This window comes from Antechinus flavipes, chromosome 2 (genome assembly GCF_016432865.1).
Source record: "Antechinus flavipes isolate AdamAnt ecotype Samford, QLD, Australia chromosome 2, AdamAnt_v2, whole genome shotgun sequence".
NCBI classification, from domain to species: Eukaryota; Metazoa; Chordata; class Mammalia; order Dasyuromorphia; family Dasyuridae; genus Antechinus; species Antechinus flavipes.
Window position 1 is genome coordinate 433,053,289 of NC_067399.1, and position 25,860 is coordinate 433,079,148.

Here is a 25,860-nt window from a genome sequence, read left to right on the forward strand (position 1 = left end):
GAAATGCAAATTAAGACAACTTTGAGATACCACTACACACCTGTCAGATTGGCTAGAATGACAGGGAAAGATAATGTGGAATGTTGGAGGGGATGTGAGAAAACAGGGACACTGATACATTGTTGGTGGAATTGTGAACACATCCAGCCATTCTGGAGAGCAATTTGGAACTATGCTCAAAAAGTTATCACACTGTGCATACCCTTTGATCCAGCAGTGTTTCTACTGGGCTTATACCCCAAAGAAATACTAAAGAAAGGAAAGGGACCTGTATGTGCCAAAATGTTTGTGGCAGCCCTGTTTGTAGTGGCTAGAAGCTGGAAAATGAAAGGATACCCATCAATTGGAGAATGGTTGAGTAAATTGTGGTATACAAATGTTGTGGAATATTATTGTTCTGTAAGGAATGACCAGCAGGATGAATACAGAGAGGACTGGTGAGACTTACATGAACTGATGCTAAGTGAAATGAGCAGAATCAGGAGATCATTATATACCTCAACAACGATACTGTTTGAGGATGTATTCTGATGGAAATGGATCTCTTCGATAAAGAGAGCTTTAATTGATCAAAGATGGACAGAAGCAGCTACACCCAGAAAAAGAACACTGGGAAATGAATATAAACTGCTTGCATTTTTGTTTTTCTTCTCGGATTATTTATACCTTCTGAATTCAATTCTCCCTGTGCAACAAGAAAACTGTTCGGTTCTGCACACATATATTGTATCTAGGATATACTGTAACCTATTCAACATGTAAAGGACTTCTTGCCATCTCGGGGAGGGGGTGGAAGGAGAGAGAGGAAAAATCGGAACAGAAGTGAATGCAAGGGATAATGCTGTAAAAAATTACCCTGGCATGGGTTCTAGCAATAAAAAGTTATGAAAGAAAGAAAGAAAGAAAGAAAGAAAGAAAGAAAGAAAGAAAGAAAGAAAGAAAGAAAGAAAGAAAGAAAGAAAGAAAGAAAGAAAAAGAAAAGTATAAGACTTTGTTTTTGGAATCCTAGTGTTTACTCAACTTGAAACAAGGTGATAACTCAAGGGAGATGTTAGAATCCTAGTGTTAATTCAATGTAATTGCTACAATGCTTGTGTTCACACCTTTACTCATTGGAGTTCACAGGTTTGAGAGATTTCAGCGTTTAGTATGAGATATCCGAATTCACACCTCCTTTGAAACTCTTAGGGCCAGAGAGCACTCTGGGAGAAAACCCATAATCCCATTCTCTCAGAAAAGTCCTATATAAGCCCAGTCAAGAGAGTTCAGAGAATTGGAGGCTGAAGACACAGAGCAATCTGGGAGAGCCAGACAGATTCAACTTGGTGCTGGCTCTGGAGGCTGAAGAAAGCAGAGGCAGAAGCAAAGGACAAAGCTGCAAGAATTCTTGGAACCAAGAACTCTAAGTTAACCGGGCTACATTGGAGACAATAAAAGATCTGAACTTTTATCACCTGGCTGCATTTGGGGTAATTATTGATCTGAACTGCAGCTAAGGCAGCCTCCCCTACTCTCTCCCCTAGAGAGAACCTTTATATTATTTTAAAGAAGAAAAAGAACACCACACTTTGTTATTATCATTGATAATGGAGAAAGATCATGGGTTCAAATCTTTACCACTCTGTCCCTGGGAAAGATACTTTACATTCCAAGTCTTGAAATTCCTCACTTATAAAATAGGAATTTTGAATTAGGTGATTTCTCAGATTCTTTTTGTCTTTGTTATTCTGAGTTCTATATTTTCTTTTAGAGCTAACCTTCTATTTTCTGTATTCTGTCTTTAAAGCCCACAAAACTATGATCACCAGTTTCCTTCTGGGAAACTGTTTGAGACAAACAGATCAGGAATCCTGGCCATCCTAGAGATGGCAATTATATATTGCCCATCAAAGAGGCTCAGAGAGGAGAACCTTTCTGAACTCCAATCACCAGGATAATTATCCTGGGTAATGAAATCAAATCTCTCAGGTAACCTTTCTGAATCCTAACCCTCTTTCCTACTTTGGTCTTCTTCAGTAGCCCAATCATTCATTCTATATCCTTCCCCCCCGGGGAATTGTGGGAGAATCTTAGGACAGCACTAAAGGTCCTAGACTGTAGGATAGATGAGAGAGTGCTTAATTAAGAAAAGGCCATTAGTCCCTCTTTCTTATCTCCTTTGCCAAAGGTAAAAAGAGGCTGGAAGTTTATCCAGTTATTGGTCCGAGTGTTTGGGAAAGGTGTCTTAAGGAATCATCTCTCTCACATAAAGGACTTTTAATTTTCTTTCTTTTTTATTACTAACTATATCCATTTTCTCAAGCAGATTTTTTTCAATGACCTCTGGGTTCAATTTTAATGTCTGGTTTGGACAAAATAGGCAATAGGAAAGAATAATAAAAATTCACATAAACTACATTTGTTGTACTATATGATACACTATTTAATTAAGAATTAAGCCCACTTTAGATCCTTGGAGGACCTGATTTTCACTAGCTCAATCTGCTGCTACTGTTGCATGTGAAGAGATGTGATGTGATGTGTGTGTGTATGTGTGTGTGTGTGTGTGTGTGTGTGTGTTACATGTATATATGTTTGGGGAGGAAGGGAGATTGGTAGCACAGGCTGCTTTTTAATCCCTGATGGGACCAAAAGGAATTGAGGTTAGTAGCTTGCATTTGTATAATGTTACAAAACAGAACTCAATTTCAAGCAACAATCTCAGCTCTTTTACTGAAGCTGTGAGATTTGGGGCAAAGCACTACCTCTCTCAGGTCTTCTTTTCCCTTGTACAAAATGAGAAGAGAAATTGTAGACAAAACAATGGTATTAGAATCTGAAGATGACTTGGATTCATCCCTCATCTTTACCATTGGCTAGCCATGTGACCTTAGGTGAAGTCACTTGAATTTCCTAACCCTTAGCTTCTCCATCCCATTTTTAAGGGAATTATAAGACTTGCATCACCTATATTAAAAGATGATTGCAAAGAAAGTGCTTTATGATTCTATATAAATGTACTATTATAATAAACAATAATCATAAATCCCACAAATATTATTTTTATGAACTGTACAAAGCTCTACATCAGAATATAAATTAGAATGTGCAAATATTAAGTGTTCCAAGAAAAAAAGCTACATTTTAAATTGAGGTATTTGTTGTATAAATTGTTCACCTACCTCTATTCACTTCATCAGTTTTTTGAAGCATTCTCAGTATCTTCTTGAATTATCCCTTTTATCTTTCTTTATGGTGCAATAACATTCCATTACATTCATATATTGAAATTTATTTGTTCTCCAATAAGTAGGCACCACTTTTATGAAAAAATATTATGAAAATAATTTTTATATATATTTTACACATATGAATGCTTTAACTTTGGATTTTAGACAGATAAAGAGCACATTTATTAAGTAAATACTTATGCCAAACACTGTTATGCACTGAGTATATAAATAATAACAAGCAAAGTAGGTCTTGTCCTCATGGAATTTCCATAAGATGGGAGGAGGATAGAAGAAGAAAGGTTGGAAGGGAGAAAGTGGGGATTCATGTGGTTGTATGATGAGGAGAAGGTCAAGATATGACAACCTGGTTCTAGGAAAGATCAAGCAAACACTCAAAATAGAGCTCAGTGTCCTGGTAGTTACACTCCATAATTCTAGGAGAGAAATAAAATTATGACCAGAGTATAGAAAGCATGGTATATGCTATGTAGAAGATTCTCTTGGTTCATCCTCCCATAAAGACTCAAACATTGGGCTAGACATCAGGACATATGGGTTCTATTTCCCACTCTATCTCTATCTTTCTTTGCGGACTTAGAAAAATCATGGTTCCCTCTGGGCCTTAGTTTTTCCTTCTTTAAAATTAAAGCTTGCATTATATATTCTATAATGTTCTTTTCAATGGTAGTCAATAAATCTAAGTACCTAAATGTAATAATCCCATGAAACTATCATGTACTATCATCTCAAAGGAAATTTGCCATAAAACAGTTGCTCCATTAGCAATCTGGGGTCATTTATTACAGGGGAAAGGTTACCTCCTTCTCCTTCCCCTACCATATTTCTTTATGACAATATTCTAAATTTGATGCTTATCATGATTACTCAGCATTGTCGATAAGAAGATTAAATTATAGTCAACTTCTGTTTATAAACACGAGACATAAGTAATGCAGTTGAAAAATGTCCCACTCCTAAATGGCTTCAGCATAAAACTGGAACATAACAGGGCTGATCTTAGCTTCATGGAAAATATATTTAGTTTTTGAATGTGGTTATTTCTTGGATTCTGTGAGAATTTTCTTTTTATTGTATCTATGCAAGGTGGATTGCAGTCATTTTGAAGACTGCAACGTGTACTGCACCAGAGAATCTGAACCTCATTGTGGCTCCGATGGCCATACTTATGGCAACAAGTGTTCCTTCTGTAAAGCTGTGGTGTAAGTAATTGATCTTTGTTTCCCCATGTGTAAAATGTGTGTTTGGATTAGATAACTCAAAATTTTTTTCAAATCTCACATTCTGTGTTCTGTATTTTAAGATCCTTCTCAGATTCTATATTTGACGTTCCATGTTTTAAGAGTCCATCCCGTCAAAAAACCTAAAGCTTTCCATAAAAATTTTTCAAAGATTCCTAGAGAATATACTTTATTATAATTCTCCCAACTAGGGGCTGAATATACACACACACACACACACACACACACACACTCATTCATTCATTTATATATGACAAAATGTCAAAGTCATAGAACACTCAGGCTATGGAAGAATATTGGACCTAGAAAGAATCTCAAAAATAACCTGCTTCTGTTCTCATTTTATAGATATAGAAAGTAAGACCATGGGAAATATAAGGGACTGAACTACAATTACATGATTAACAAGTGCCAAAGCCCAGGTTTAAAAACCAGGTGTCCTTAATCCAAATCAATTTCCTTTCTGAAATGTTATATTTCCTACTCATATCACACAATGAATTATTTGGATAATTCAAGCCAAAGTATTTATATATAAGGGAAACTGTTTTAATTAAAAATACTAAATACAATCCAAGTAAATAATTTATCAAACTTAATTATTCACATACAGGTCCAGTCCCATAGACTGGCATAAGCTCATCATCAAGTAGAAAGCTTTAGGTTTGAATATTATTAGACTCATATGACACAACCACATAGACTGGTGATTATTTCAACAACCTCCTACTCTGTTGATATTGCCAAGAGCTTAATATTAATGGTCTTAAGGGGAAAGGAGGGAGAACTGGATTGGGACTTAGAAAACCTAGGTTCTTTTAGGTCTGATTTTGATTGTGATCTTGAACCAATTCCTTTACCTCTTTGGAACACTATTTCTCATCTATGAAATAAAATGGTTCAACTAGAGATCTGAGGTCACTTCCAGTTCTTCTTTTCTATAACTCATATTTGTATGTGTCTTTTTCACAGGAAAAGTGGTGGAAAGATGACATTAAAGCATCTGGGACAATGCTGAGGCTTGACTAGTATTGTGTGTGGACCATCTTCCAGCCTTTACTTCTCCATTTTTTCTGATTCCTTTCCTTATTCATCTTCTTCCTTATTTTTCTGTGAGGGAAAACACCACAGAGAAATACCTTTTACTGACCTCAGGCCTGGGAAAGGGTTCAACCTAAGCCAATGTACATCTATGCTCTCTTACATATTCTATATAAATAAAGTATATTCCACAGAAGTCTGAATCTTATTTTAATTTCATCTGATGATAATGTATAGTGGGTGATACAGTACAGAAGAAGCAATCTTGAGATGGCAACATATGACCCAGGTTCAGATCCTAATTCTGCTCCTAAAAAGCTATAGGACCTAATGCAAGTTGGTTTCTTCTTGTGAACTGTATTTTCTCTATCTATGAAACATTTTTAAAGAGATGATATATGAACTCTTAGAAATGAAGGATGAGTAAAAATCAGAAAAAAGGAACACAAGATTGCATTTGGATTTTAAAAACTCAATTAATGATATTAATGTTAAATTCTTAAAAGAAATGACTATTTATATATTTAACAAGAAATATACAGTCAGATTCAGTTGGCATGTTGATTAATTTTGCAGATTTGCTACCTCCTCTTATTCTTTCTTAAAATTTTTAAATAAAAGATGGATCTCTGATAGCAGATTGTAAGAGATAAATTTAAAAATTAAAGTTATTTGAAAATAAAAGTTATTAATAAAAAATAAATAAAAATAATAAAATTTTAATAGAGCAAATGAGTCTAGACAAAAATTCATGAGGAATAAGTTTTAATAGGCAGCAAAATAAGCATAAGTTAATAATAATCTGGCAGTCAAAAGGTAATTTGATTTTACACTGCACTGAAATTAATGTAACATAATCAACAAGTATTCATTTACATTTACTATGTTCCAGTTACTGTGCTACATGTTGGAGAAACAAAATTAAATTATTTCCTGCTTCAAAGTAACTTTCATTTTAGAGGAGAGATTCAAAGAAATAAGGAAGTGCTAAGAGAAAGAAGTGAATATGGGGTATAAGATACAATCAGAGTTGTTAGAATGTTTTTTGAGAGGAACAGTAAAAAATTAATTTGTTTATAACAAAGAGGTGCATGAAGTATAATAAGGCTAGAAATATGGATTAGAGAAAGGTCATGAAGATTTTTAAATAGTAAAGTAAGATATTTGAATTTTATAGTTTCCATAATGACAAATATAAGTAAAGCTGTTATCCTATACAAAATAGATTTGACTTATCGTGCTGAGTTCTGGTCATCTCATTTTAGGAAAGACATTTTAAAAACTTGTCCAGGAAATGATAATGACCAATATTATATATATATTAACTTGTCCAATCTAGGCATGGTGTTACATACTTGTATGTCCTGATCCTAGGGAGATTGAGGCAGATAGATTGCCTGAGTTCAGAAGTTGGCACCTGGAATAGTCTAAAACCAATTGTTCATACTAAGCACCAATATGGGGAGCCTTTGGGGATGGAGAACCTCCAAATTGCCCCTAGAGATATGAGGGACATCACCATAAAAGCTGTCTATTGTCATTTTTTACAATGTTGATTCACTTCCAGTACTGGTTGGCATGGCCAGATCCCCTGAGATTCTGGCATTATGGGGTTCACTATTGATCTTTCATGTTTGTATTGGATATTTTATAACTTCTCTGCTGATCTACTGGCTTGCAACCAGGGCAGAGTGGCCAACACTGCTGTAGATTCCTGTAGATTCCTCCCCATGGAGGTTCTCTGCAATGTGGAATATGCAATACTGGAGGAGTCAGCAATGCCTCAGGACTTTGTGCTGTCTGTGCTAGCATTTGTGGTCAGCTGTTTGTATTAGCTGCCTCTCTCCCATTTCAGGTTGAAACAGACCTTTTCTGCTCTGTTTCCTCCATAAATTCTCTGCCACACAGAGACTGCACTGCCACACAGAGTCAGGAAGGCCAGTGGAGCCTGCACTGCCCCAGGGCTCTGAGCTATCTGTATTGGCATTTGTACTCAGCTGGTTATACTGGCTGCCTCTCTCCTGTTTCCAACTGAAACAGACTTTTTCTGGCAATCTTTGAAATTATCTTCTGCTGATAATTTGTTGCACTCCCAATATTTGTGGGTTCTGCTGTTCCAGAGCTAATTCAGAGACTGGATTTTGTAATTATTGTGAGGACTGTAAAGAAGGTGAGAGAGAAATGTGTAACATCTCTGCCATCTTGGCTCTGCCCCTGGAAGTCCCTCCAGTTGAATTTTAAAATGAGTTATTTTGTTCATTGCATTTTTTTATTTAAAAAATTCTGTTTTTTAATGAATTGGTTGCTTTTTCACATCTACTGTAAAGCGTTATATGCCTTTTCCATTTCATCAAATCTATTTTGTAGGAAGTTATATGCTTTCCCCATTTCATCATATCTATTTTTAAGGAATTTTTTTTCAGATAATTTCTGTTTTTCTTTTTTCATACCCTCTTGTAAAGATCTCTATTGGGAGCCACAATCTTTAAGCTGATTGGCAAAGACCAGCACTGAGATCAAATGTGCACAGCACTCATGCAGGAACATTTCCTTTTATGATTCTCATTAGTGGACTATTTCCTATATTATTTATAATTGACTTGATTACAGTACTAAACATTATCTAAAAAAAATCTGGTGACAAGGGGAATTTGGTCAAGTTAACTAGAAATGATTCCACATGCATATTCTGTCCTAATAAAACTAATCTCTCACTGAGACAAATGATAAAGGAGAGAACACCATGGAAAGCATTGTCACTATGGGAGAGAATCCAAAGGTCCAAAAAATAATGGTGTTTACCAACTTAGATTAGGGAATTACCCTACATGCCTATGTACATGGTTCCAAGTAGGGAAATAGAGGAATCAAACAATCCATAGAATTGACAAAGAAGACACAAGTAAACTAACAAAATTCACTGACATTTAACCTTATATAACATTTACCTTTCATTATTGGATTCATGTAATGTAATCAATAATTAACACTTAACCATAAAAAACTCAATTATTAAATGCCAAATGTAGTAAAATATAAAAGTCAATAAGTCAGACACATGTCTAAAGATTATGTTGACCTAAAGAAAAGTATATGATCATGATATAGTATAAAAATAAAGTCTGAAGGAGCCTGAGAGAAGTAGGAGCATCACTTCCATCAGTTCTTCACTCAAACTACCCCACAATTCCTGTCTTCCTTTGACACTGACTCTATTCCTCCTGCTCAGCCCGCTGGACCCTCTGCAGAGGCTGGACCCCTGCAGATCTCATTTCCTTTTCCCATTTTTCTTCTAACAATGTTTTAAGATCCTTTTTGAAATCTTCAAGGAAAGCCTTGTAAAATAAAAACCAACTTAAATCACTCTCTGGGGCTTCATCTGGAGTTGATTTCCCTTTAAGAACCTCAGGGTTTGAGGTCTGTTCTTTTCTATTTGCATAAAAGCTGTCTATAGTTAGAGTTCTTTTTGGTTTTTTTATTCATTTTTAAGAGTTAAAGTCTGCTCTTAAGGCAAAGGAGCAAAAGCTGCTTTAATTGGCCCTGGGATAATTCTGGTGATTGACTTCCAGTGCTTCATAATCCCCAGGTCCCAGGTATGTGTGTGTGTGAGTGTGTGTGTATGTGTTTATGTCTTAATGGACTAGAATTGTCAATTGTGATAATAGTAGACAATTGTAACATGGTAGCCAAATTAGCTATTGGAATCTTAGGCTAAATTAATACAGGATTTAAAATCAGAATTAAAGAAATTATCTTCCCACTGTCTTCTGTCTTGGTAAGTTCTCATTAGAAAATGATGTTCAGTACTGGACCAAAATTTTTTAAAGAGAAAGTTTCTATGCCTTTTGAGTGATGAGGATGACAGATTTAAGTTCCTTGAGGACATGAACATGGACTTTCTTTCGCCCTTTTTGTAAGCCAAGTGTGTAGCACAATAGCTAGTATATAACTAAGTTACTTAAAAATGTTTATTGACTAATTGATTTGAGATTCACTTCTGAATGATATCTTTGAAGTTTTTACTTTTCAATTAAGATGGTTTTAAAGATCACCTTTACCTTATCACTCCTAGTTCTGAACTCTGAGAAGACAAACAAACCTAACTCCTCATCTATATAGCACTTCTTCAAAAATAATTAGCAAGACAGATAACATATGCCTTGAAGTTTTCTCTTCTCTGGAGTTAACACTCTGATTTCCTCATATCTCATAACTTTCTATTACACTTAGAATTCTGGGTATCTTCCTCTGTAGCTATAAAAACTTACAACTATTTTCATAGAACACAAGGATACTAGATTTCTTTGGTTAGCTCATGTCTATATGTGGTTAGCCAGGAGAGTTTTAAGAATTACTTCAATGATTAGTATTTGTATAATCAATCAAATGATATTTTTTCAATATTACCCCACACTTTGTATCAATTACTACAATTTGGTGGCTCTGTCATGCAAACCAAGATTGGTTTGATATACAATGCCAGCAAACAGACTAAGATTTTTTGGTTATTCATTTCCCCTACTGTAGAGGGTCACAGTCAGTGGGGAAACTCTGGGTAAGGTATAAGACCCTTCAGGCCAGAGGGAACCTGCTAACAATGTCTGGTTTGGCTTTCCAATTCCCCTAAGGACTCTCAGCCTTCCTGGGAAGTCAGGGGGCAGTGACAACCTGTGTGGAGACTGAAGCAGAGTGATAGTATGTGGAAGAGTGATACCAAGTGGCAAACTACATAGAAAGTTGTTTATGTGGTCCTACATGCTTAGAATTGTTTTTGTTACATTATAAAAAGGAGAAAGCCCTTGAAATAAATGGACTTCATTTTCCCACTATCCTCGGGAGTCCCACCTCATCACTTCTCCACTAGGAAGGTATATTTTAATCACCCTGGTGTGGGGGCTCTAGAAATAGGACACAACATTTTGGCATCCAACATGGGGCTCTAGGTGAGGTCCTACACACATCAGCTCAACTGACATGATTGGCCAAGTTCAATGGAGAAGACCCAGTGACCCAGTAATAGGGTAAGTATAAAAATAAGAGGAAAGAATCTGTAAGGGATAGTCTAGTCACTTTCGGTTTTCAGCCAAAATGGGGCAGATTCTAAGAAAACAACCTCCCCCACCTCAAGGGAAGTATGAAGCATACATAATTAGATTAATAGAGAAGCAAAGTTTGTTGGTAACTCTGAGGCAGATCTCTGGGCTCTTAAATATATTAGAGTGCATATCTCCTTGGCTTTCTAAGGAAGAAAGATTAGAGCCAGAAATGTGGAAAATAGTGGGAAAGCAACTAATTGAATATTACAAAGCTAAAGGTCCTGACTCAATTCCTGAAGAAACATTCCTTTTGTAAAATATAATATAATTGGCTTTAAAGAATCCCACAAGTTTTAAAACAAGGAAAGATTTTAATGTGAATGGCCAGGCAAGGAAGTCTCAGGAAAAAGTGCCTGAGGAGGATGATACTGACAACATAGCTGGAAGGTATGGCCAAGTTAAGTATCTCAAGTACCCTGCTGTTAAGCTTAAAGAATGTGGTGTTTATCACCTTCACAACTCAGTTTCACTTTCTCCTACACTGGAGCAGGTACACTTAGGGCATTCCCTATCTGCTGACTCTCCTCCCTCAATTTTGCCTTTGTGGGCAGAGGAAGGAGGAGTAATGGGAGGGGCAATGACACCATCAGCATCACCCAAGCAGCAGTTTTGTCCACCCCTATGTCTCCTTTGCAGGAGACATTAGTTAAAGCAAAGGAGGAAGGACAGAATACAATTGGATTGAGAATAGAAGCATTTCCTCTGATTGAAGAATTTGACTCTTCAGGTCAAGCCAAGAGAAGATACACTCCTTTTAATCTGGGAAACTATCAAAGATCTGAAAAAGGGTTGCATTCTTTATGAGTCTACATCCTCTTATGTAAAGTTGCTATTAGAGAATTTAGCTTATGAAATTTATTACCTAATGACTGGAGATCTATAGCAAAGACATGTTTAGAACCTGGACAAAACGTGCTGTGGCTTTCTGAGTATAGTGAACTCTGTAGGATACAAGCCCAATGAAATAGGCAAATTATAGTTAATATACAAGTCACCTTTGACCAACTAGTAGATGTAGGTTTTTATGCAGATACCTTAACACAAATTAATTACCCTTTGGAAGTATATAAGCAAATTGCTTCTGCCCTATCAAAGCATGGGGCACACTTCCAGGAAGACAAGATAGAGGGGAAGCCTTCACAAAAATAGTGCAAGGTCCAAATGAATCCTTTGCTGATTTCATGGGATGTCTGCAGACAGCTGTCACAAGAACCATTGGTGAAAATGAGGCAACAGAAATTATGGTAAGACAACTTGCTAGAGAAAATGCTAATGAGGATTGTAAAAGAGTTATATTAGGACTCAAAAAGGATGCTCCTTTAGATAAGATCATAAGATGCTGTGCCACAGTGGGCACAAATGCCTTTTATGCCCAAAATATTATGCAGACTTTTCAAGTTCTGAACATGAGAAGACAGGATCCCTTTGGGGAAGGGGCTTCCAGAGAGACCTGTCAGTGCTTTCAATGTGGTAAGGTAGGGCATCTGAAAGCTCAATGTTGGCAAAAGGATAAAGTGAAAAAACAGAGTGGGACAACAAGACCCCATGTCCAAAATTCGACAAGGGTTTCCACTGGGCGTCAGAATGTAGATTGACTCAGGGAAATGGGAAGTGGGGCTCAGCTCCAGGTCCCCAGGCAAAAAAAATACTTCGGGCATGAAAGCAGCCACTGTTACACCCAGAGAATCTTTAAAAGTTCAGTACTCAGACATGATCAGTCACCTGAGAAGCAATGTGATGGGGGAAAGGAATTACAATTGGGAAAAATAGAGTTGTATGCAGCTGGGACTGCTGAGATATCCCCTGGAGAGCTGAAACCTGTTCCTGTGCAGTCTATGGATCCCTTACCTCCACACACAGTTGGGTTAACCATTTTCACTTCCTGAGAGTGCTTACAAAACAGTACCTATTCATACACTAATTTGGGAAACTGGAGAATATGTAGCTAATGTCCCAGTCATGAATATAGGTAGGCAATCTATCACCCAGGAGAAGTAGCAGCATCAGGCCTATTAATACACACTCCAGAAATGCAATTTGGTAATATTCATCCAGATTTTGACACCCAATAACAGAATCCAGGATCAAGATTCTCCTCCAAAAAAAAAAGAGGGGGGTGAGGGGAGAGGGAGCCACAGTAACCCTAGAGAACTTCTAAATTTAACTTTATGTATTAAAATTTTTTTGGATTTTCAATGGAGATGCACTGGCTCCAGCAGACAGATTTTATAACCTTCCAGAAGGGCAGTGTTCAGTTCAAGCAGCTCTACTATCTTTAAATAATCACCAGGTGATGTGGAGAAATCTGGAGAGTAGTGAATGGAAGAGATCAGATAGATTAACTGCTTGGGGGAGAGGGTTTGCTTATATCTCTACAGATAGAGAAGGAATCCGATGGGTGCCAACAAGCCATATATCTGCTTTGTCCATCAGAGAGAGAGACAGAAAGGGAGAGGAGCCTTAGGGCAAAGGAGAGGACCTGGGAAGCATCATATGGTTCTATTGCTGACTGTGCCCACCACTGAAAGAGCTTGATAGTTAACCCTTTGTGTACTCATGAACATCAAAAATAATTCTCACTAAGACTGATGCAGGACTTCAAAACCTGCAGGAATCATTGGATTCCCTTGAGACATGAAGTGATGGACAATAGATCGCTTTTGGACTATTTCTTGGCTGCTGAAAAAGGCATATGTGTGGTTGTGAATTGATAGTTATTTTTTACACCTTCCTTCTGGGATTCATGGAAATCTTTATAGTATTTTGTTTATTCATTATGTTTGTTATGTTACTACTTGCTTGTGTGATATTACAACTTGCCTGTGTGATTCATCCCATGGTAATGGATTTAACCACTGGTATATAACCTGTTTCAATTAAAACAAGAAAGGGCAAGATGTAGAGGGTCAGAGTCAGTGGGGAAACTCTGGGTAAAGTATAAGACCCTTCAGCCCAGAGGGAACCTACTAACAATGTCTGGTTTGGCTCCCCATATTCCCTAAGGGCTCTCGGCCTTCCTGAGAAATTGGGGGTAGTGACAACCTGTATTGAAATTGAAGCAGAGTGATAGCAGGTGGAAGAGTGATACCAGGTGGCAAACTTCATATCAAGTTGTTTATGTGGTCCTACATGCCCAGAGTTGTTTTTGTTACATTATAAAAAGGGGAAAGCCCTTGAAATAAATGCACTCCATTTTCCCACCATCCTTGGGAGTCCCGTCTCATCACTTCTCCACTAGGAAAGTATATTTTAATTACCCCAGTGTGGGGGCTGTAGAAAGCAATGGTATATTTTAATCACCTCAACTTGGGGCTCTAGAAAACAGGACAGAATACCCTACCCACTTCCTGCTACCATGAAGTAACAGAAAGAAGTTTAGGTTGAGCTTTTGAATCTCAGTTTAATTTAATATACTATCTTGGGCAAAAGGATTAAAAAAGAAAATGAATGACTCAATGGTTGTGATAGATGGATTCTAAAGTGCCATCATATAATTTATGTTTTGAAATAGTTTCTAGTTTTGACATTCTGTGAAGAAAGATAATGAGTCATAATATTGGGGAAATTATTTCATATTCCTTTGTGCTCTGCAGAATTTGCTCTATACCAGAAACCTGAAACTGAAGCAAGTAGGGACCTCCAGTCCTAAACAACCCAGACAATAATATAGGGGGAAAACTCTCAAACTATGAAGTATTATTGGTTTCATTCCATCTATCCCCTTGATAGAGGTGATTTTCACAAGCTTTATCTGCTGCTCACAAGCTGCCGTTTCTATGAGTATCAGTGTGTTTGTATGAGTTCCTGCGTGTACACGTGTGTGTGTGTGTGTGTGTGTGTGTGTGTGTACTTGTATTGGGGGAGGAAGAAGATGTTAGTGGCATAGATTGCTCCATAACCTATGGTGGAACCACATGGGATTAAAGATGGCGATTTGGCTCTGTTGTCATTGAAAGGACTCTGGATTTGGAGTGACAATTACAGGTCTTCTACTTAATCTATTGTATTTGGAATAAGTCATTACCTTTCTCATGGCTTTCTCCCCCTTCTACAAAATGAGAGGGAATGTTGTAATAAAAAGACCAGTGGTTTTAGAATCTAAGAATGATTTGGATTTGTACTTCATCTTTACCACTATCTAGTTATATGACCTTAGGTGAAGTTATTTGAATTTCCTAAGCCTTAGCTTCTTCATCTCATTTCATGACAATAATAAGACTTGCATTACCTACATCAAAGGAATTTTGTAAGGGAAGTGTTTTATGATACTACATATTACTATATAAATAATACTATTATAATTAACAATCATAATACATTCCATAAACACTATGATTTTATGGATTGTGCAAAGCTCTACATTGCTAAAAATATATATATTAAAATAGTAAATATTAAGTTTTCCAAGAAAAAACAGATATTTTGATTTTAGGTGCTTTAAATACATCCCTTTGTCCCTCCATCTCTTTCTCCTTGCCTTTATTTTTGTTTCCTTCCTTCTTTCTTTCCTTCCTTCCTTCCAGATTTCCTTCAGTTTTCTTCCTTCCTTTCTCTCTTCCTTCTTTCCTTCTTTATTTCCATTCTTCCTTTTTTTCCTTCTTTTCCCTCTTTCTTTTGTTGATTTATCCATTTTTATATTCACTTATTTATTCATAAATTAATTTATTATTGCAAACATTTATTATCTCTTCTTCCCATTTCCCTTGTTCCAATGAATAATTTAATTAAAGAAAGAAAGAAATTGCTCACAACAAATATGTGTACAAATTGTCCATGTCCAAAAAATTATGCAATATTTTGGATTTTAAGTCCATGAATCATGTGTCAGGTGGTAGACAGCATGCTTCATGTTCAGTCCTCTGCCCTCTTAGTGAATACTGCTCATAACAGAGTTCTAAAGTAAGTCAAAATTATATTATTTTTTCATGTTGTCATTTAAATTGTTCTAGTTCTACTAACTTCATGTTTTACCAATTCATTGAGGCTTTTTCAGTTCCCTCTGAAAATATCCCTTTTGTCTTTTCATATATTATAACAATAATCTTTTGCATTCATTTACCATAGTTTATCTGTTCCTCCATAGATAGACAACCCCTTTTATAAAAATTATTATAAAATAGGTAATATAAATATTTTATAGATTTTTTTTATTTTTCATTTATCCCTTTGTGGTGTATGCTTATCAGTAGCACTAGCTATTCAAAGAATAAAAACAGTTTAATGACTTTTTTAGACTCTTTCCAAATTGGTTTAACTTGAGGTGCTAGATAGAAGAAAGAAAGAAGGAAAGGAAAAGGAAAAGAAAAGGAACGGAAAGAAAAGGAAAAGGAAAGGAAAGAAAGGGAGAGAGGGAGGGAGGGAGAGAGGGAGGGAGGAAATTTATTAAGAAAGAAAAATTATTCTGGGCCAAACATTGTTATAAGCAATAAGTATATAAATAGAGCAAACAAGGTAGTCTGCTCTCAAGGAATTTTCATTGTAATAGAGAACAATACATAAAGGAATGCTAGAAAAGAATGGGGTAAGAATGGAGAGTAATGTATGTAGTGGCATTCTGTGGAGATCACCAAGAAATGACATTGAAGCCTGATTCCAGAAACAATAAAATGAACATTCCTCTGTCAAAGACCCATGCTACAAAAGTTGGACTCCAAAGGGTCATGGCTACAGTATAAAAAGCATGGTGCAGTGATGATCTAATCATCTTAAAAAGGTAACAATATATACGGCTGAACATCAGGAAATCTGAATTCTATTTCTACTCTGCCACTATTTTTAGTACCTTAGATAAATCATTGTATCCCTGGGCAAATAATTTCTCTGTCTATAAAATTAAGATTCATATTATATGTTCAATAATGTCCTTTCCAAGAATAGTCAACAAGACCACACAAATATGGTGACTGTTTTTAAATTCAAGAACTATCTTGGGCTCACCAAATTGCATCTTAGAGATAAATTGGCCATATACCTGTTCCTCAGCAAGCTGGCGCATTCAGTACAGGAAAAAACCTATCTCCTTTTATCCCATCTCCAACATATCTCTATGTGACAGCAATATACAAAATTTAATGCTCATCATGATAACCCAGAATTAATGCTAAAAAGATTAAATCATGATCAGTAGCCCACCTCTACAAAGGAAGAAGCTGTAATATAACTGAGAAAAATTTCTCTCCAAAATGACTTAAACATAAAAACTGGCAGTAAATGGGTCGGTTTAATTTCATGGAAAATATGCTGACCATATGACAGGTTTATGCTTCTGTTATAGACTTCTTTCTGCTATAGTTTGCTTGGTGAACTGCAGTGAATTTTGAAAAGCCTAAGATATTCTGCATCAGAAAATGTAACTTTCATTGTGGCCAGAATGGCCAGAATTACGTATAGCAAGTATGCTTTCTGGTAAAGCAGGGGCATAAGTAATTGATCTCTGTCTCTCCATATGTAAAGTGAAAAGTTGGACTAGATTACTCAAAGGTTTCTTCCAATCTGACATTCTTTGTTTTGTTTTTTGAGGTTTACCCTCAGCTTTGACATTCCATGTTTTAAAAAAAAAAAAAAAAAAAAAAAAAAAAAAAAACAGGCTTTCCATGAAGTTTATTCAAAAGCTCCTATCAGCCTTATTCTAATGCTGTCATCTAGTGGCGAAAGTATAGGTTTACAGCTGCCAAAAAACTGACCAGAAAAACTCGTGCTATTGAAAAATATTAGAGCTAGAAGGAACCTCAAAGATGACCTATTTCTGTGTTCTCATTTTATAGATGAGGAAACTGAGAATCTAGAGAAGATATGACAGTAATCCAAGATCACACACTTAACAAGTGGAAAAGTCCAGAATTCATATCACATATCCTAAATCCAAATCAACTCTTCTTTCTAAAATGCTCTACTTCTCACTCATCTTAAACAATGAATTATTTGGATAATTCAAACTAAAATATTCATTTCAGAGAAGCCTTTTTATTTAAAAAAAAAACCAAAATAAAGGTTTCATTGAACTTAATTATGCACGTTTGACTAATTCCATAAACTGGCATAAACTCAATCAATAAGTAGAGAGCTTTGGACTTTGATATTGCTGAATTCAGATGACCAGATCACATGAACTAATAGTTATCTCCACCATCTATCCTTTTGTTGTGGCTAAAGACTAAATGCTTTCGTGTAATTAAAAATAAAAACTAAACAAAACATTGGATTGGGACTTGGGGGAACTAGGTTCTTTAGATCTGTGTCTGATTCTTATATACTGTATAATCTTAGTCCAATTCCTTCACTTCTTGGAATAATTCACTTCTTATCTATGAAATCAGATCATTTAATTATTTGAGCTCTGAGATCACTTCCAGCTGCGTCCTTATTTGAATATCATATCTGTGTATCTTTCTCTCTTTCACAGGAAAAGTAGTAGAAAGATAACATTAAAGTGTCAGAGAAAATGCTGAAACTTGACTAGCGTTGTGTGTGGACCATCCTCCAGTCTCTCCTCCACCACTGTCCAATGCTCTTTTGTTATTCCTCTTCTGCATTTACTTTTCTTCAAGGGATTACACTATAGATATACATCTACTTACCTTAGACTTATGAAAGGGATACAATCTAAACTAATATACATCTGTGTCCTCTGACATATTCTCTGTGAATAAAATAAATTATACAGAAGCCAAAGTCTTGTTTTATTTTTTAGTATAATTTTGATACATAAAGGGAATTGCAATATGGCAAAAAGTGTTCTGAGATTGGCATCTGATGACCTGAGTTCAAATCCTAAGTCTGCCACTTATCAGCTATGGGATCTGGTACAGATTGGCTTCTCTTCCAAAATCTCATTTTCTCTGTTTACTATTTAATAATATTATTATCAGTACTATTAAAGAGATTCTTTAGTAGTCATCACTCCAAATCAATATAAGTTCATCAACAGTAAGTTATAACATCCTAGGAAATTTTCCTTTCTTAACAGGATTATTACATTATAAATCAGGCAAGATGATAGACAAAATATTTATTTTTCCAGGGCACTAGATAAAGTCTCTAGTGATATCTATGTTTGTACATGAAGAGGCACGGGCTTCATGAGAGAACAGAGAGAACAACTAAAAAGTAGGTAAAGTAAGTAATGGACCAAAAGAATGGAAATCTTTAAATAAATATCAATATGTTAGGACCGTTCTTATCAAGCCTCTCCGGTATTTGTCTTTGGAAGTGTTATTTAACATTTGTTTCCAATGATCTAAATGAAGGTAGATGTGTTATATTCTTCTTATTAAAGTGTAGTAAACAAAAAGAAAGGATAGCTAATAAGAACAGCAGAGTCAGGAATTTTAAAATAAGAGAACTTTGGAGATTTAAAACTAAGGCAAATATTATAAAGGAATATAAAAATTTGCATTTGTATTAAAACATCAATGGCAAAGCTACAAGGCAAATTTGTAGAAGAGGTGGAGGACTATGGGTGTGAAACATCAAATATGTAAGTTTGCTTGACTTATTGGCTAGTTTTGCTAAACTCTTCCCTCCAATTTTATACCTTTAGAGGCTTACTTGAATAAAATAGAGAAAGAGAAGATCAATGAATTGGGCTTGCAACTTAAAAAGCCAGAAGAAGACCAAATTAAAAACTCCCAATCAAATACTGAACTTGAAATTCTAAAATTAAAAGGAGAAATTAATAATATTGAAAGTAAAAACAATTATTGAATTAATAAATAAAACTAAGAGTTGGTTTTATGAAAAAAAAACAATAAAATAGATAAACCTTTGGTAAAGCTGATTAGAAAAAGGAAAGAGGAAAATCAAATTGTTAGTCTTAAAAATGAAAAGGGACAACTTTCCACTAATGAAGAGGAAATTAGAGCAATAATGAGTTACTTCACCCAACTTTATGCCAACAAATTTGATAACCTAAGTGAAATGGATGACTACTTTCAAAAATACAGGTTTCCCAGATTAATAGAGGAGGAAGTAAATTACTTAAATAGTACCATTTCAGAAAAAGAAATAGAACAAGCTATTAATCAATTAGCTAAGAAAAAATGCCCAGGTCCAGATAGATTTACATGTGAATTCTACCAAACATTTAAAGAACAATTAACCCCAATGCTATATAAACTATTTGAAAAAATAGAAAATGGAGGAGTCCTACCAAATTCCTTTTATGAAACAGACATGGTATTGATACCTATACCAGGTAGGTTGAAAACAGAGAAAGAAAATTATAGACCAATCTCCCTAATGAATATTGATCCTAAAATCTTAAACAAAACATTAGCAAAAAAGACTATAGAAAATCATCCCCAGGATAATACATCATGATCAAGTAGGATTTATACCAGAAATTCAGGGCTGGTTCAATATTAGGAACACTATTAGTATAATTGACGATATCAATAACCAAATTAACAAAAACCATATGATCATCTCAATAGATGCAGAAAAAGCATTTGATAAAATCCAATATCCATTCCTACTAAAAACACTTGAGAGTATAGGAATAAATGGACTTTTTCTTAAAATAATCAGTAGCATCTATTTAAAACCATCAGTAAGCATCATATGTAATGGGGATAGACTGCAACTAATCCCAATAAGATCAGGAGTGAAACAAGGTTGCCCACTATCACCGTTACTATTCAATATTGTATTAGAAATGCTAGCTTTGGCAATAAGAGTTGAGAAAGAGATTAAAGGACTTAGAGGAGGCAATGAAAAAAACCATATTATCACTCTTTGCTGATGATATGATGGTATACTTAGAGAATCCCAGAGATTCCACTAAAAAGCTATTAGAAATAATCCACACCTTTAGCAAAGTTGCAGGATACAAAATAAACCCACATAAGTCATCAGCATTCTTATAAATCACTAACAAAATCCAACAGTTAGAGTTACAAAGAAAAATTCCATTTAAAGTAACTACCGAGGCTAGAAACTGGAAAATGAATGGATGCCCATCAATTGGAGAATGGCTGGGTAAATTGTGGTTTATAAATGTTATGGAATATTATTGTTCTGTAAGAAATGACCAGCAGGATGAATACAGAGAGGACTGGCAAGACTTACATGAACTGATGCTAAGTGAAATGAGCAGAACCAGGAGATCATTATACACTTCAACAACGATATTGTATGAGGACATGTTTTGATGGAAGTGGATTTCTTTGACAAAGAGACCTAACTGAGTTTCAATTGATAAATGATGGACAAAAGCAGCTACACCCAAAGAAAGAACACTGGGAAACGAATGTGAACTATCTGCATTTTAGTTTTTCTTCCCGGGTTATTTATACCTTCTGAATCCAATTCTCCCTATGCAACAAGAGAACTGTTCGGTTCTGCAAACATATATTGTATCTAGAATATACTGCAACATATCCAACATATAAAGGACTGCTTGCCATCTAGGGGAGGGGGTGGAGGGAGGGAGGGGGAAAAAAATCGGAAAAAAACGAGTGCAAGGAATAATGTTGTCAATATAAAGTAATCATTAAATAAAAAATAAAAATTTAAAAAAAAAACACAGAATGGAATTTACAAGCAGTAACTGAATGCACAGTTATCCCCTCCACATCGAGGGGGCTAAGGGTGCGGTGCTCCCCTGATCTGGAAAATAAACACAAAATTCTTTGGCCCTTCCTTGGTACCAAAAAAGAATTATGAATTATTATGGTATCAAGAAATAAAATGTGTTGAAATATAAAAAAAAAAAAAAAGATTAGAAGAGAAGCAATTGGGACTGGGAAAACTGGGAAAATATTTTTACAGTCAAAGGTTCTGATAAAGGCCTCATTTCCAAAATATATAAAGAATTGACTCTGATGTATAAGAAATTAAGCCATTCTCCAATTGATAAATGGTCAAAGGATATGAACAGACAATTCTCAGGCGAAGAAATGAAACTATTTCTAGCCATATGAAAAGATGCTCCAAGTCATTATTAATCAGAGAATGCAAATTAAGACAACTCTGAGATACCACTACACACCTGTCAGACTGGCTAGAATGACAGGGAAAGATAATGAGGAATGTTGGAGGGGATGTGGGAAAACTGGGACACTCATACATTGTTGGTGGAGTTGTGAATACATCCAGGAATTCTGGAGAGCGATTTGGAACTATGCTCAAAAAATTATCAAACTGTGCATACCCTTTGATCCAACAGTGTTACTACTGGGCTTATATCCCAAAGAGATTTTAAAGAAGGGAAAAAGACCTGTACATGCAAGAATGTTTGTGGCAGCCCTCTTTGTAGTGGCCAGAAACTGGAAACTGAGTGGATGCCCATCAATTGGAGAATGGCTGAATAAATTGTGGTATATGAATGTTATGGAATATTATTGTTCTGTAAGAAATGACCAGCAGGATGATTTCAGAAAGGCCTGGAGAAACTTACATGAACTGATGCTGAGTGAAATGAGCAGGACCAGGAGATCATTATATACTTCAACAACAATACTATATGATGATCAGTTCTGATGGACATAGCTCTCTTCAACAATGAGATGAACCAAATCAGTTCCAATAGAGCAGTAATGAATTGAACTAGCTACACACAGTGAGAGAACTCTGGGAAATGAGTATGAACCACTATATAGAATTCCCAATCCCTCTATTTTTGTCCATCTGCACTTTTGATTTCCTTCACGGGTTAATAGTACACTATTTCAAAGTCTGATTCTTTTTGTGCAGCAAAATAACTGTATGAACATGTATACATATACTGTATTTAACATATACCTTAACATATTTAACATGTATTGGTCTACCTACCATCTGGGGGAAGAGGTGGGGGGAAGAAGGGGAAAAAATGGAACAAAATGTTTTGCAATTGTCAATGCTGAAAAATTACCTATGCATATATCTTGTAAATAAAAAGCTATAATTTAGAAAAAAAAAAAGAAAGAAATAAGCATGTCACAATTAGATAAATTGATTGCTCAGACCACAAACACACCTTCCAAGATTATGCAGGAAAGATTATTAGCTTAAAAGGACTTTCCAAAGCATGTGTTCTCCTAACGAAGACTTTAAGAACTTCAATTATTTCATGCCTCAGTGAGTCAATAGAAGATATTTTAAGCAAAGACAGCCAGCAATAATAATTTAGATTTAAATAAGAGGATGGCAGTTTAAATCTTCCATTTATTATGTATGTAATCTTGGGTCCCAGTTTCCTCATTTGCGAAATCAGTGGGTTGGTCTAGATAATCCTGAGGTCCTTTTCAGTTCTATGTCAATTTTTATTTGCAAAGCATTTTATTTACAACATCTTTTCAAGGCAGGTAGCATAACTATAATTATTACTATTTTATAAATTAGGAAACTGCCATAGAAGAGAAATAACTCTTCTAATCTCCCATGAAAAAATAATGGGCTGAGTCGAGATTGAAATCCAGTTCTTTGAGCTCAAATTGCAGTAATCTTTCTCATATTTGAGGGCAGGAGATCAAGAATGAAAGCAACAATGAATCTGATTAATATATAACTTATTTCTTAAGTCATCTAGAAAAAGGGGAGGAAAGCAGCCTTTTTTATTTTACTCATTTGGAAATAGATTTAAAGAATATCAGAAGTAGATGAGCCCTTGAGATAATGAAACTTGTTATCTGTTACAAAGAGTTGATGGATTTAGAGTATAGAAAAAAAAAAAAAAAAATATATATATATATATATATATATATATATATATATATATAATATATATATATATATATATATATATATATATATATATATATATATATATATGTAACAGTAATTTAGGGAATTTGTTTAGCTTGACCATGCATATTTATTACAATTTTAAATTTTTTTCTAAATTATGGGATATAAAGAAAGAAACTATTTCTATTCATTTATTTTTCAATAGAAAAGTGAAAGGGGAATGCTACATATGTGACATGTTGTGTTGTACATTCAGATGAGGTTATTATATCAATAAAACTCAAAAAGACCCCAAAAAATACAATGAAAAGTGATATCACTTCTCATTTTTGTGTGGGAAAGACTTGCTCCAGTTACTCCCTAAGGTATAACTACTGGCTTAATTATGAATATTTATGACCAGGCAAAGAAGAAAAACTCTGTAATTATACAGATCAAATTAATAGTTTAAAGAAGAAAGTCTAAGATAAGATGACTCTCAAATTGTAAATCTAACTTCCTTGAAGGTATGGTGGTGCCAGAGAGAGAAATAGAGACAGTAAGAAGAAGAGTAGATTTACAGGAAAATGTGATGAGTTTTCGTTTTGGACATGTTTAGATTGAAAATGCCTATGGGACATCCAGGATGAGGTATCCAGAGGACAATGTATGATGTAGGATTAGTATTCAGGAAAGACATGAAGGCTGAAAATATAGGTTTCTGAGTCATCTGCAAAGAAACAACATTGAATCTATAGAAACTGCTCAAGTCGTTAAAATCAGAAATGTTGAGAAAGAACAGAAGAGAGACCATAACAAAGTCTGGGATAGGTCTGTACAAAGCATTCAGAGTATGGATGAGAGGGCAACAAAGCAGATTGTGCTAACCAGGAAGGAGAAAAACCAGGAGAGAGCAGTACCCTGGAAATCCAGAAACAGAGAATGCCTGGGATAATGGAATGATCAGCATGTTGGAAGTTTCAGAAAGAAATCAAGATGAATAATGAGAAAAAGAACATTAAATTTAGCAATTAGGAAATTATTAGTAACCTTTGAGAGAGTGGTGATCACCTAAACACAGCAGCAATTCTCTCATTTCCATGACTGCTCTTTTGCTTAAAATACCCTGCTTTCCTACATCAGTCTGTCAAAATATCTGTTCCAAATCCATATTCCTCTATGGCTTTTCCCATAGTACTTATTAGATTTTTGCATTGCATTATATTTATATGTATTTGTATCTTTTCTCATGGGAAGGTCGCTTGCCTTATTTTTTACCACATTCATTCCCCAATATTATATATTATACAATCTCAATAAACCTTGATTAAATTAAAAGAAGAAAATAGAATATAGAACATATGACACAAATCATAAAATATAAAACATTGAGTGTTGGATCTGAAAGTGATCTTTGAACATTAAACATCAAATGTTAGAACTAGAAGAGAACCCCTTAGATTATCTAGTTTAACTGAAAGTGAAATGCAACAACAGAAAGATTTGTTCAAGGTTACATAGTGATTGATTAGCACAGTAGTGACAAAGTCCCAGATGTCTCGATTCCCAGAGCCAAAGATTTGTAAGTGAAATAATGCATAGAAAAATACCTGTGTCTTTGTATAAGTGACTGGACTTTTGTATAATTCTGTTACATTTGCTGGGATTGGGGTTTGTGGGAAGATCATTGCAATGGCAGCAGGGAGGTAGCAAAGATATGTATAAAGAGGGAGTGGAGAGGCTGGGACTGTAATCTGTACTACTCTGGCTCCCTTATTCCTCCTTCCCACCCCTAAAGTATCAGTTCTATACACAAGACAAACCTAACTTTTTTATAATTTGTTTCCTAAATACTGCAAAGCTATACGAATATGAGATATAAGAATTTCTGCTTTTTTATTTTAGTACATTTCCCATGCCATGGTGAAGGGATCATTGATTCCAGCTCTGTCTGCTTGTTCTATGTTCCAACGTCTTGTATTCTGTGTTCTGAGATCCCTCTTACATTTTGTGGTCTGTGCTCTGACATTCCGTGTCTTATGTTCTAGGATCCCTTCCAGATCTAGCTACTGTTTCAGTATATATTCTGTATTCTGTGTTTTGAGCTCTAGCTCTGACATTTTGTATGTCCCTTCAAGCTCTGACATTTTATGTTCTGTGCTTGACATTCTATGTTCTATATTTTCCCTTCCACCTCTGATCCACTGTGCTCTGTGCTCTGACATTCTATATGCTATGTTCTGAGGTCTCTTCCAACTTTGCATTCTATGTTCTAAGCAGAGGTCTAGCTCTAACATTCTGTGTTCTTTCTTCTGAATTCCCTTGCTGCTCTGAGTGGTCTACTTTATTTGTTGCAAGATTTCTCCTAGTTCTCCTATTGTAAAACTCAATTATGTGGGTAATGAGGCAAATGTAAGTGATTGTTTTCTTTCTCTTAACAATTGTGTGGAGTTTGTTCATGTCTGGACAGATATTAGTAATTAGAGGCCTCATTGTACGGTAGAAAGAACACTGGATTAGGTGCTAGCAGACATGGGGTTGAATCCCATTTCTGTAAATTATTACGTGGGAGGCCTTGGGCAAATCAGCACTTCCTCCCTCATGGTC

At 35.3% G+C, this 25,860-nt stretch overlaps 1 long non-coding RNA gene across 1 annotated transcript; it reads left to right on the forward strand.

Moving 5' to 3' along the window:
- The first annotated feature begins 4,332 nt into the window (after positions 1-4,332).
- On the forward strand, positions 4,333-5,708 carry LOC127550247 (uncharacterized). The gene is made up of 2 exons (XR_007950806.1): positions 4,333-4,432; positions 5,444-5,708. It is a non-coding gene; the product is annotated as an uncharacterized LOC127550247 (long non-coding RNA).
- Positions 5,709-25,860: the final 20,152 nt, after the last annotated feature.